The following is a 13,439-nucleotide window of genomic DNA, read 5'->3' as shown; positions in this document are numbered from 1 at the left end:
AAACACACACACAGTTTTCTTTCGATGCTCAGGCTTAATGTTTCCTGATTTGTTCGCTTCATATTAGTTTACTGTTTATCTTTAACTTTATCATTTGTAAGTATTGCACTGTCAACGATGGTATATACTCTGTGCTTACACTGCGTTATCTATGTAGTCGTAATGTAATGATGGATCTGTAAGCCGGAAACCTGTTAACATTGACAATTTTTGCTTTTCTTTTAAATTTGGTAACCTTTTAGTGTATCATGTCGTTAGTCATTCTACTGCCCAAAAAACAAACCTCGTCGACTGCTTGAAGGACTGCTACAGATTTGACGAAGATTCTGGGTAACAAGACTGCGTTCTGTAGCACTTACCAAGGCATGGTGGCAAGAGAAACCTGTATTTCCACTTCTCAGTATTCTGCCAGTGGGCGGGTGGGGTGATGATGCTTAATCATAGTTTAGGTTGGCTCATTGACAGCCAACGAACCGACACGTCTTCTGGCTTCATTCGTGCAAGCAAATAGACAAGCTGTGGTTGAACTGATGCCAACACGCTTAGCGTAGCGTATCACTACGACCAATTAAAATTGCTGAACGAGTATATTTGGACATACAGGACAACCTGTGGGTCTTAACGTTGCCTCAGGACTTAGCTCAGCCCACAACATTTAATAATGTTTCATGGTATAATTTGTAACGACTACGGCCACGTCCCTGCAATATTTTGTAGATTATGCATTTTGTTTTCCTGTCGATAAATTCAGATAACTGTCACAACCGTGCAACATTTATAACGATATCTGTCGAAATGATGTTCAACGAGTCAGTTTGCACGCTACGTATATTTGATTTGTTTGCTTGCATAGCTACAAAGATCCAATTTATAGGTTACTAAATACAGAAAAAGTTTAAAATTAATAACCGTAACGAAACATCATAGTCTTTAATGTCACCCAGGTTATAGCAGGATATAATGAAATCAACCAAAAACATTAAACATGTTAGTCGTCCAGGCTAAATGGTGACTGGTGAAGCTTTCTAAAATCTAGTAATGAAATTAAACATTTGTCTGTTTCGCCGTCCACACTAGTAATTTATTATTCAGTTTGCATCAGACATTTCACGGTACAGTGTAAATGATGAAACTTTTTGTGGCTGTGTAGTGCTCCCTTTACGTGTCACAGACGGCTTTTTCGAGAAACGAAGCCCACTTTCTTCTACTAGTGAAGGTTGTCAGACTATTTTCATTCGGTAGGAGGGAATGCGGTGTAGGATGGAACGAAACAGTCGACATATCTGCGAACGTCGCAGAAGACAAAATATATAACCATGTTGTGCACGTAAACCTATTCCAGTAGGCGTACCTGAAAATTACAGACAATTTGAATAGCGTACTATGACGTTTCTACCAATTGGAGGGATGGAACTATGCGGAAGTAGCTCCGAACAATCCTCTATGACAATGGAACGGCTTTGGAGTGTTCCATAGGAACCTCCGTATTCCGCCTCCGCTTTAATCATGAAAAGCTTAAACTGCGTTTTCACCTATTTAAGTACGCAGAAGAACCCTTGTATAAATGAAGCTCGGAGAAAACACTAATCATATCTTCATCGACTGACCGTTACGACCGCAACTTATTTACTACGGTCTCTGATGAAGAGTGTGTATCAGTTACATACTGATATGAGGATCTTAGACAGCAAATTATACGGCGTTTTATTCAGTTTTTTAGCCGTTCGGCATACAGTATTTTAAATGATGTACTCTATACGGTAACTAGGAGCGACTATTATTGCCAGGTGGTTTATAATGGATTTTAGTGTGAAAGTGGGACATAAACTAAAAATGATAATTCAGTAGGAAATTTTGGCGACAATATCGGGCATGACAGATGTTACACGTTGCTTCAATGTACCGCGAAGAACAATATGTTTGTCTTCAACACATTCACCCAGAAGAAAAGCATTGATAATGACATACGTGGCAAATATTAAGGCGACTACATTTCATTAAATAATAGTAAACGTGTGACGGTCATAAACCGTTTCCAGATTACAAGTGACCATAGACTCATAAGATGTAGACAAAACTGCTCCATAGAAACATTGGACAGAAAATCTGAAGTTCAGATTAGGAGAGGTTTTTTTTGTAAGTAGGGGATTACAATTAAGCTAAGCAACACGTTCAGCAGCTAAGGAAACTAAGTTAGTACGAAGATAGATGAAAGCGCTGATAATTTAACAAATGCAGACAGAAACAGATATTGTAGGTACATAGAGTCCTGATCCAAAGATTATACGAAATGGAACGAGTCAAATATTAAAGAAATCGAAAGACTTTGAAGCAAAGGATGATAAGAACGCAACAGAATATGCTGAATTAAATGAATCTACTAGGGAACGTCTTCCATAGAATTTGTAGAAAATAAAGTGAAAATACGACAAGGAAAGCAACTGAAAACAATAGAAATATGAAGGAGACAAAATAGAAATTTAAGTTGGATAGACAACACATTTCCGCAAGTAAAATGACAAATCGAACGATAGCTAACGACATACAAAGTTACAAACCTTCTTAGATATCTTTAAATACCTGTATATTTTGAAAGACGACTCAGAAATGTAGGTGGTAATGGTAATAATTACGCTATAAGACTAATGCCAAAATAATTCTGGGTATCGTGGAAGAAAATGCACCTAGAAATGTAAGTGCTAAATATAAATGTTAAAACTGGAGGAAACGTAACTTTAAAAAACTTGTATTTTTTAGGATGTCTACGGAAGCAGACAAATGTCACGAAACTGGAACAACGATAGAGACAGACAAGGCGCAAGAGACTAGAACGTGGCAGCCGTCTCCCCGTAATGCACTGTAATGTAAAAGATATTCATTAAATCACCACAAGACACAAAACTTCAAAAATCACTGGATTTTAATCATGCAAGGACAAAGCAACCCTTAAAAGCGAATACAGCGCAGGGGCCCCCTTGTAAGTTATTCGAGCAGTGAGTATGAATTACTTATTGAGAACAAAGATTCTGAGAAGACTTTTGGTCTCCTTTTGAGAAGACATCTTTACTAACAGCAATTTGGTATCAATCGTTGCACTTGATGCAGGTCAAAGACAAACACTAGGTAGCACACTTCAGAAGCGTAAGACAAAGTTCCTTTTCATATTTTCTTGTTTCTAGGACGTGATTAAAATTCAGGGTAATGGAAACCGGACGACGAGAGTTCATCCAAAACAAAGATATCGTCAGGAGTGCCATAGAAAACAGTGATATGGCCGTTCTTGTTCTCTATATACATAAACCACTTAATGAACAGGATGAGCAGTGCGCGTCATTTATGACGGCGGCCGTGTTTAGGTTCGTTCTGCGCATCTGACATCACAAAACACAGTCAGCCAACGAACAGAGAACGACGTTGCCCAAGCTCGACTGCAGTACAGAGTACGGACGAGTGTCTTCAGTTTTAGAAACGTTCAGTCATAAATAAAGTAACTGAACGAAAGCAATGTCTTGATAGCAGAATTTCTTTTATAGAAAGTTTGGAAAAACCATTCTTTATACCAATTGCTTCATATTCTATTAATTAATTAAACCAAACAGGCAATAAGCATCCTAATTCAGGCGATAGCAAGGAAAGGTGTTTGTATCATTCTCACTAACAGCTTTTTTCGCAATAAAGAACAGCGGTAATTGTTTATTTCCTATTGTACTTCGACGAAACGTGAGTAATTCATAGTCATACCAAAAGTGTTTGTCGGTATTTGGCGTTCTAGTTTAAAGTCCTCCAGGAAGTCTAGTGTACGACGAGCTGCATTAGCGTAATGGTTAAAGTATTTGGTTGCTAAATGAAAGAGTCCGAGTTCAACCCTTCTTCGATGCCTAATAGTTTCTTTATTTAAAAACAATATCGAAGTGTCTTACTTCATGAATTTTATTTGTTTGAATGTAATTTTTTGAAATTTCTAGTGGCAACTGAAATCGACCGTACAGAAAATATACGCTTTGGACGTTTACCTCTGCAAACTCTTCAAAATTTACTACACTTAATGCTGCACAATAACTGCGTTGAACATCGAAACAAATTTAAGTCATTTATGGGTGGAAGGTATCAGTCATGAAGATGTGTAAAAATCAAATTTATCGGCCAAATAGTTTTTGTGAAATCGAATGATAAGTGTGTCAAAGCAGTCGGAACACCATGAGTCTGCACACGCGAACAGTGCAGTGATGACAAAATCGCGCACAGCGCGGAATGCGGGGAGCACGTCTCTGTAGCAGCGAAAGGGTTAATGCGGCCGTGGTGGCTTTACTTCATAAACTGCGCGCTCCCCCCTAAACGTAAGCTTGCTTGGCGCCTGCAACTGGCAACGCAGCAATTTCCCGCGTCTGGGCGGGCATGCGCGAACCGCCAATATAAAAGAATTGAACTATAGTGTGAGCTGATAAGGCTGTAGTGTAGGGAAAAGTGTCGTATTTGACTGTGGTAGTATACAGGTTGACGTAAACAGAATTTCTGCACCTTGCTTTAAATGTGGGAAAATATGAATACAGGTGATTAGGAGAAACAATCCTGTAATGTTCTGTTAGAGTATTAGTGGGTGTGCTGTTCGACATAGTCAAGTCCGTTAAATATATGCTAGTAACGTTGCAAAGCAATATGAAATGGAACGAGCACGTAAGGTCGGTAGTGAGGGAGACGAGTGTTCGCCTCGGATTATTGGGAGAATTCTAGGAAAATTTAGCTCATCTGTAAAGGAGATCGTATGTAAAACACTAGTGCGACACATTGTTGGGTACTGTTCGAGTATTGGGGTACCCACCAAGTTGGATTAAAGAAAGACATCGAAGCCGTTTCAGAGGCATGCTGCTAGAATTGTTACCGGGAGGTTCAATCAGCATGAGAGTATTGCAGAGCGATCCAGCTGCCACCAATAAGGACTGAAAAAAGTGAAGGAATCGGGGCTCGTATGGAAGAATATAGACACTAGAATTTTCCGTCCCTCCATTTATAAGTGAACAGGGAAGGGATTTATTAGTAGTGGTACAAAGTACCCTCCGCCATGCTTCGTATAGCTTGTTGAGTATGTATGTAGACAAAGAAGTAGATAAAGTTGAACTTCTTACTTAAAACGGTAAGGATCTTAATTTCAAGGTCTTTAATTTGTTGGAGGTCCTCACATTTGCCGGCCGCGGTGGTCTAGCGGTTCAGGCGCTCAGTCCGGAACCGCGCGACTGCTACGGTCGCAGGTTCGAATCCTGCCTCGGGCATGGATGTGTGTGATGTCCTTAGGTTAGTTAGGTTTAAGTAGTTCTAAGTTCTAGGCGACTGATGACCTCAGAAGTTAAGTCGCATAGTGCTCAGAGCCATTTGAACCATCCTCACATTTATTTGTTGTCTTTGAAATAAATTCGTGCCCTGCTCCCGACTCCGGTTGAAATAAAAGCGTTCATAATTTTTATGATAATAAAAATAATAATTTTGTGTGGTTTATTGGCCTGGTGCAAGTTTTTCCGATTGGACGCCACTTGGGCGACTTGCATGTCCGTCACGTACAGCAGTAATCCAACCGATGAAAGAGGACTTACTATTTAACGACGTGGGATCCGAATTACGTGTCGTGTCTGAGACGTGAATGCTATTTTAAAAGATAGACTCGAAAATTCGGGTCCGACCGGATTTCCATGCTGCGACCTTTCGGCTTCCAGGCACGAAATTTACCTCTTTTTTCTGGGGGTCGGGGGGGGGGGGGGGGGGGGGGGGGGGCGGGGGAGTCAAACCTCTCCTGCCCTCACTATGTGTGCCTTCGTCGGCTACGTTCTTCAGCTTCCAATTACAATAAATTCCCTTGACGCACCTGCACTAATTTGTCATCACTCTTGAATGTATGATAACAAAGTAATATTATTATTTTCATAAACAAACTGGTGAACTTCGCAAATGTATCGCAATTGCTAAATATGTATTGGAATTGGATGTACGACCTAATCTCCTGCCCCCTCGTTCTGTCCATCTCCGCCTCCACCTGCGCATTACCTCCCCCCCCCCCCCCCCCAACTTCCACTGGTCCTTCTCCTCCCCCCCCCCTCACTTATCTTGAGACGTCTTTATTGTTATTAAGAATGGATCATTGTTGGGACCTGAAGGAGCTTAAAACAAATGAGTAAATTGGTTTGGGATCATTGGTATGCGGGATATACCCCGACAGCTGCTGGATATTTGAGGATAGTAGCTTCAATGATAGTATTTCGCATAGTTTTTATATGAAAACGGGTGGGATTAAAAAGCTTCGGATGATTCCAATTTCGTAGTAGTATTCTAAGCATAAGTCGATTCTGTGAAAACCGATTGCTAGGAAGAAAACAGAGCAGCACATAGTTGTGTACACAATTTTTGGTTGCGAGAAAGAAAACGAAACATTATCACTAAAAGCATGGACTACGTCCGTTAAATGTTTATTACAGTATCGTGCAAAAACCTAAAGTAAATCGATCAGTTACTTTCCAGATCTTTGCTAATAATATTTCCTTTTTATACGTCACATGTATGTACGACGGTTGCCCAGAAACTAATGCACCGCATTGTTTTTCTTCAACAATCCCATACTGAACATTATAAGAATTACACACACAAAAGAATGTTTTATTAACGCACCTTATTTTTCCACGTAATCGCCATCCCGTTCTATGGCTTTCCTCCAGCGCGAATAAGGGCGTGTAAGCCCTGACGGTACCAATCCTTGTTCTGGCGGCGGAGCCATTGCTTCACTGCGTGAATCACTCCTCATCGACCTCAAAATGTCTTCCACGAATGACATCCTTTAATCGCCCAAAGAAGTGGAAGTCCGAAGGGGCTGGGTCAGATGTGTCAAGTGAGACAGCCATGGATGGTCACCTCGACCGCTGCAAATCGTGGAGCTCCGCCGAACCGCCTTCTGATGACCTCACCCTCCGTGCCCAGCTACTAACTGTACTTCTGTCGACAGCAGTTGCTCCAAAGACTTTGCACAAGCGTTTGTAACGTACATCACGTTCGGAACCCATTTTGAAACTTTCCTGCAGGTACGCTATCTGTCGCAAGTGACAGAAACTTGGCGCGCTCACTCAGGAGACTTCAAATAATACATAAATAACGTTTCGCATACGTAGCATTGTTTTCGGCTGAGAAAAAATGTGGTGAATTTCTTCCTGGGCATCCCTCGTATTTATATACGTTGTGTGTGAAAAATGTGTAGCTTATGCCTGTCCATTATTAGAGCATCGTGTAAAAATTTGAAGTAAATCGGTCCGGAAATTTTCGAGATTTTTGGTAAAAACTTTAAACGACTACTTGTCTGTTACTGTTGTAGGAATAGTTAAAATCCAATGTTTCAAACTGGAAAGTTTATTAAAAGCCCTTTGCCGTGGTTTCAACTTTTAGAAAAACGTCTTCTTCAGAAGGAAATTCAGACAACTGGATTATATGTTGTGGCAAGGGTACGTTAAAATATAGCCGAAAGGCGTCAGTCAGTCAATAAACCTTCCGATTTGCCACTAATTCGCTGTTTACTCTTTGTACAAGGCGATTTCATTCTAGGATGCTGTTCCAGCCGCGTACAAAGTCTTAACATTTGTGTTTATACACAGTAGCATAGATGGAGTATGTGTTTCTGTTTCTTCTTGTCTCGAAAGGCCGTGTTGGAGCTTATAGTTAGCGCGAGAGTTTAGTGGTGATGGTGATCATGCTGATGATCGTGATCATGATCATGTATGGTTTGTGGGGCGCTCAACTGCGCGGTCTTCAGCGCCTGTACAATGTCCCAATCTTTACACAGTCCCATCTAGACACTTTCACGAATGGTGAAGGAATGAGGAGGACCACACACATTGCCAGTCCCCGGGGACTTAAGTGCCTTCTACGACTACGACAATTTCTTTTATATATGATGCAACAAATTAAGGTCTTTATTTGACACAGAAGTAATATTAAATAAAAAACACACAGTAAAACAAATTAATGAAAATGTTTTTATTGAAGGTAATAGAAACGTGTTACCCTATTAAATGTGAAAAAATCATGTCTTGTTTTCAAATAGACGTACTTCATGACAGAGTATAATTCTTTCTTTCCTTCTTTTGCTTACGCCATACTCCCGCAGCAATCGCAAGGTCGGCGCGGTTAGAACGGATTTGGCGAGGTTAATTTTAGGGCTGGCCGGATGCCCTTCCTGCCACCTCCCCGTACCCCCCAGGGATGGAATCAGTGTACCCCAACTGTTGGCATCTAGTGTAAATCGTGAAATAGTGCGAACGTGTTTCAAATGTTTAAGACGCGTGTAACTGAGGTGGAAAGTGGGGACCATCCCAGTATTCACCTAGTGGGCTGTGGGAAACCGCCTAAAAACTGCATCAAGGCTGGCCGGCACACGTCGCTAATCTGCCGGGCGGATTCATTCCGTGACCGGCGCGCCTACCAGAGTCCAGGAAGCAGCGCTCTCGGCTACCCTGGCGGGCTTATGACAGAGTGTAATGTTCTATTTTAAAGATGTTACAGAAATTATATACGGTGTCGCTTGACATTAGATAATTCACCCAAAGACCCTCTAGCTATCTGATAGAATTTCTCTTGTGTTAGGCTACGAAATTGTATCTACATGCAGGGATTCATCAGGTGTAATGACATTTGGGTAAGTGCTACTGATGATTGCCAGCATTTGTTTGCTGGTGGTCTAGACACCTTCGACAATGTCACAAACGGACCGATGCTCTTGATTGTTTATTAAGATACATGTTGCGCAGGAGGAGGAGTGGCTGAAGTGTACTACGGCATGGAGTTAGAGTTGGTGCGCATTTTTCGATTGATTGCTCCGCTAGACCACCTGGCACGATAGCATTTTTAGACGCGTACTCTGACGTCGCGGGCAGCAGCGCTGTAAGCCACGGGCTGCTCTCGTCAGCAGTCAGATGTGCTCTATTAGGAGGCGACAGCGACTGTACGTAGCGGGCGCGGCGCCAGCGGCGGTCGGCCCCGACGCCCCAGGCCGTCACTAATTCATCCGTGCGGCGTCCACGTCTGCGACTCACCGCTCCGGTTCGCTCCGGTGACCGAGCAGCCCTGCACCGTTTGCGACCACGTCCCCATGTTGATGGCGCGTACTGCCGGGAGGGCCCGCAACTAAAACGCGTCCCTAATGCGATTCATGGCGCGGATCGCATCCTGCGGCAGTTTATTTATCGTCCAGGCGTCCTCCTCTCGTACTGATGCGCTGTGCGCCAGTGCAGGCTCCTATCCGAGAAAACTGTAGTGCCGACTGTGACTTTTGCTCTGCGAAATGCGTATTCCGTGAGATTTCGAGCTTGCTGCCGGATAATATAGTAATTGACGGAAAGTCATCGAGTAAAACAGAAGTGATTTCAGGCGTTCCCCAAGGTAGTGTTATAGGGCCTTTGCTGTTCCTTATCTATATAAACGATTTGGGAGACAATCTGAACAGCCGTCTTCGGTTGTTTGCAGATGACGCTGTCGTTTACCGACTAATAAAGTCATCAGAATGTCAAAGCAAACTACAAAACGATTTAGAAAAAAATATCTGAATGGTAAGAAAAGTGGCAGTTCACCCTAAATAACGAAAAGTGTGAGGTTGTCCACATGAATGCAAAAAAGGGACTCGTTAAACTTCGGTTACACGATAAATCAGTTTAATCTAAAAGCCGTAAATTCAAATAAATACCTATATATTACAAATACGAACATCTTAAACTGGAAAGAACACATAGAAAATGTTGTGGGGAAGGCTAACCACAGGCTGCGTTTTATTGGCAGGACACTTCTAAACGTAACGGACCTACTAAGGAGACTGCCGACACTACGCTTGTCCGTCCTCTTTTAGAAAACTGGTGCGCGGTGTGGGATCCTTACCAGATAGGACTGGCGGAGTACATCGAAAAAGTTCAAAGGAAGGCAGCACGTTTTGTATTATCGCGAAATATGGGAGAGTGTCACAGAAATGAGACAGGATTTGGGCTGGAAATCATTAAAAGAAAGGCGTTTTTCATTGCGACGGAATCTTCTCACGAAATTCCAATCACCAGCTTTCTCCTCCGAATGAGAAAATATTTTGTTGGCATCGACCTACGTAGGGCGGAACGGTCACCACGATAAAATAAGGGAAGTCAGATCTCTTACGGAAAGATATAGGTGTTCGTTTTCTGCGCGCTTTACGAGATTGGAATAACAGAGAATTGTGAAGGTGGTTCGATAAACACTCTGCCAGGCACTTAAATGTGATTTGCAGAGTATCCATGTAGATGTAGATGTAGATGTCAACGTCTTGCCACGATATTGCGATTGACAACAATTTAGCCATCTTCAGGGGAGTTTATAGTGAAGACTGATGGCGCGCGTCGCTGAATTTATACTAAGGTGACAAAAGTGAAGGGATAACCAAGTGTACATACACAGATGGCGGTAGTATCACGCACATAAGATATAAAATGGCAATGCATTGGCGGAGCTGTCATTTGCACTCCGGTGATTCATGAGAAAACATTTCCGACGCGATTATGGCTGAACGACTGGAATTAAGACACTCTGAACGTCGTGTAGCTGTTGGAGATAGACGCATAGGACATTCTATTTGGGAAATTGTTACGAAATTCAATATTTCGAGATGCACATTGTCAACAGTGTGCTGAGAATACCAAATTTCATTCCTTACCTCTCACCACCGACAACGCAGTGACTGTCTGTTTTGAACTTCATCTACATCCATACTCCGCAAGCCACCTGATAGTGTATGGTGGAGGGTACTTTGAGTACCTCTATCGGTTCTCCCTTCTATTCCAGTATCGTATTGTTTGTGGAAAGAAAGATTCTCGGTATGCCTCTGTGTGAACTGTAATCTCTGATTTTATCCTCATGGTCTCTTCGCGATGTATATGGAGGAGGGAGCAATGTACTGCTTGATTCCTCGGTGAAGGTATGTTCTCGAAACTTCAACAAAAGCCCGTACCGAGCTACTGAGCGTCTCTCCTACAGAGTCTTCCACTGGAGTTTATCTATCATCTCCGTAACGATTTCGCTATTACTGAATGATCCTGTAACGAAGCGCGCTGCTCTCCGTTGTATCTTCTCTATCTCTTCTATCAAACCTATCTGGTACGGAACCAGCTCTGCTGAGCAGTATTCAAGCGGTGGAGGAACAAGCGTACTGTAACCTACTTCCTTTGTTTTCTGATTGCATTTCCTTAGGATTCTTCCAATGAATCTCAGTCTGGCATCTGCTTTACCGACGATTAATTTTATATGGTCATTCCATTTTAAACCACTCCTAATGCCTACTCCCAGATAATTTATGGAATTAACTGCTTCCAGTTGCTGACCTGTTATATTGTAGCTAAATGGTAAAGGATATTTCTTTCTATGTATTCGGAGCACATTACACTTGTCTACATTGAGATTCAATTGTCATTCCCTGAACCATGCGTCAATTCGTTGCAGATCCTCCTGCATTTTAGTACAATTTTCCATTGTTTCAACCTCTAGACATACTACAGCATCATCTGCAAAAAGCCTCAGTGATGCTTCAAATGGTTCAAATGGCTCTGAGCACTATGGGACTCAACTGCTGTGGTCATTAGTCCCCTAGAACTTAGAACTACTTAAACCTAACTAACCTAAGGACATCACACACGTCCATGCCCGAGGCAGGTTTCGAACCTGCGACCGTAGCAGTCGCACGGTTCCGGACTGCGCGCCTAGAACCGCGAGACCACCGCCGCCGGCAAGTCTCAGTCAACTTCCGATGTTATCCACAAGGTCATTTGTGTATATTGTGAATAGCAACGGTCCTACGACACTTCCCTGCGGCACACCTGAAACCACTGTTACTTCGCAAGACTTCTCTCCATTGAGAATGACATGCTGCGTTCTGTTATCTAGGAACTCTTCAATCCAATCACACAATTGGTCTGATAGTCTTTATTCATTAAACGACTGTGGGGAACTGTATCAAACGGCTTGCGGAAGTCAAGAAAGACGGCATCTACCTGAGAACCCGTATCTATGGCCCTCTGAGTCTCGTGGACGAATAGCGCGAGCTGGGTTTCACACGATCGTCTTTTTAGAAACCCATGCTGATTCCTACAGAGTAGATTTCTAGTCTCCAGAAAAGCCTAACGACCAAGAGTAGCGGCGTTTGCGCAGAGTTGTCGGTGCTAACAGACATGTAACGCTGCGTGCAATAACCCCAGAGACGTATCCGTTAGGACAGTGCGGTGAATGGGCAATGGCAGCAGACGACCGACGCGAGTGTCGTTGCTAACAGCACGACGTGGTTTGCAGCGCCTCTCCTGGGCTCGTGATCATATCGGTTGGGTCCTAGATGACTGGAAAACGGTGACCTGCTCAGCTGAGTCCGGTTTCAGTTGGTAAAATATTTTGGTAGGGTTCGAGTGTGGTGCATACCGCACGAAGCCACGGACCCAAGCTGACAACAAAGCACGGCGTGAGTCCCGTCGTATATTTATGAGATATAATCAAGAGGTCAGTTCGAGCACAAAATCCTGCACCGGCAACACTTTCGCAGTTATGGACGACTACAGTGGCAGCATTGCTCTGTATATTTCGACGTGTTGAGTTCAGGCCACGTCGACGTATTGAACTGCGTCGGGCAAAAGGTGGTCCGACACAGTATTACGAGGCACCCAATTATTTTTGTCGCCTCAGAACACGATTTGACTGTAGAAGTTTACTCGGCTCAATCGGCCGTGAGGTTTTAAGCTTGCAGCCAGATGACGCCAACGTCTTGCCACTATATTGCGGCTAACAACCACTCAGCCATCTTCAGGAGAGTTTTGTAGAGGAGACTGCTCATGCACGTCATTTACTTCGTACCGACATCTGCCGCGGTGTGGCGCATGCGCATAGAATTACGCTGCATGACTCCCCTCGCCGTGTTTAGTGCCATCCATCTGATGGGCAAAGGCACATTCGCAACGGTGATATTGCAGCACGCATTTTGTCAAATTTTTGGGCCCACGAAGACAAAAGTGATTTGTCAAAACAGTGAGGTGACAAAAGTCATGGGGTCCGTCTTAGTATGTTGTCGGACCTCCTTTTTCCCGGCGTAGTGCACCAACTCGACGTATTTTGGACTCAGTAAGTCGTTGGACGCCCCAGATAAATATTGAACCATGCCACCTCTGTGATGATGATGATGAGGTCCAATACTCCTTGACAGAGCGTAGGGGACCGCCGTACTAGGCAAGATCCTAGCGGAGGTGGTTTGCTATCTCTGTACCCGTCCATAGTTTGTGAAAGTCTTGCCGGCGCAGAATTGTGTGCACGATCTGACCTCTCGTTTATGTCCCATGCATGTTCGATGGGATTCATGTCGGGTAACCTGTGTGGACAAATCATTCGCTCTAACTATCCAGAATTTTCTTCGGCTTAGTCGCGAACAG

At 43.2% G+C, this 13,439-nt stretch overlaps 1 protein-coding gene across 1 annotated transcript in view; it reads left to right on the top strand.

The window, feature by feature from the left end:
* Positions 1–13,439, top strand: part of LOC126267144 (uncharacterized) — a 296,096-nt gene that overhangs the window by 128,027 nt on the left and 154,630 nt on the right. The window lies entirely within an intron of this gene.

The sequence above is a fragment of the Schistocerca gregaria genome, chromosome 4 (assembly GCF_023897955.1).
Source record: "Schistocerca gregaria isolate iqSchGreg1 chromosome 4, iqSchGreg1.2, whole genome shotgun sequence".
Classification (NCBI taxonomy): Eukaryota; Metazoa; Arthropoda; class Insecta; order Orthoptera; family Acrididae; genus Schistocerca; species Schistocerca gregaria.
Note: the sequence above shows the minus strand (reverse complement) of the source record. Positions and strands in the feature narration are given on the sequence as shown.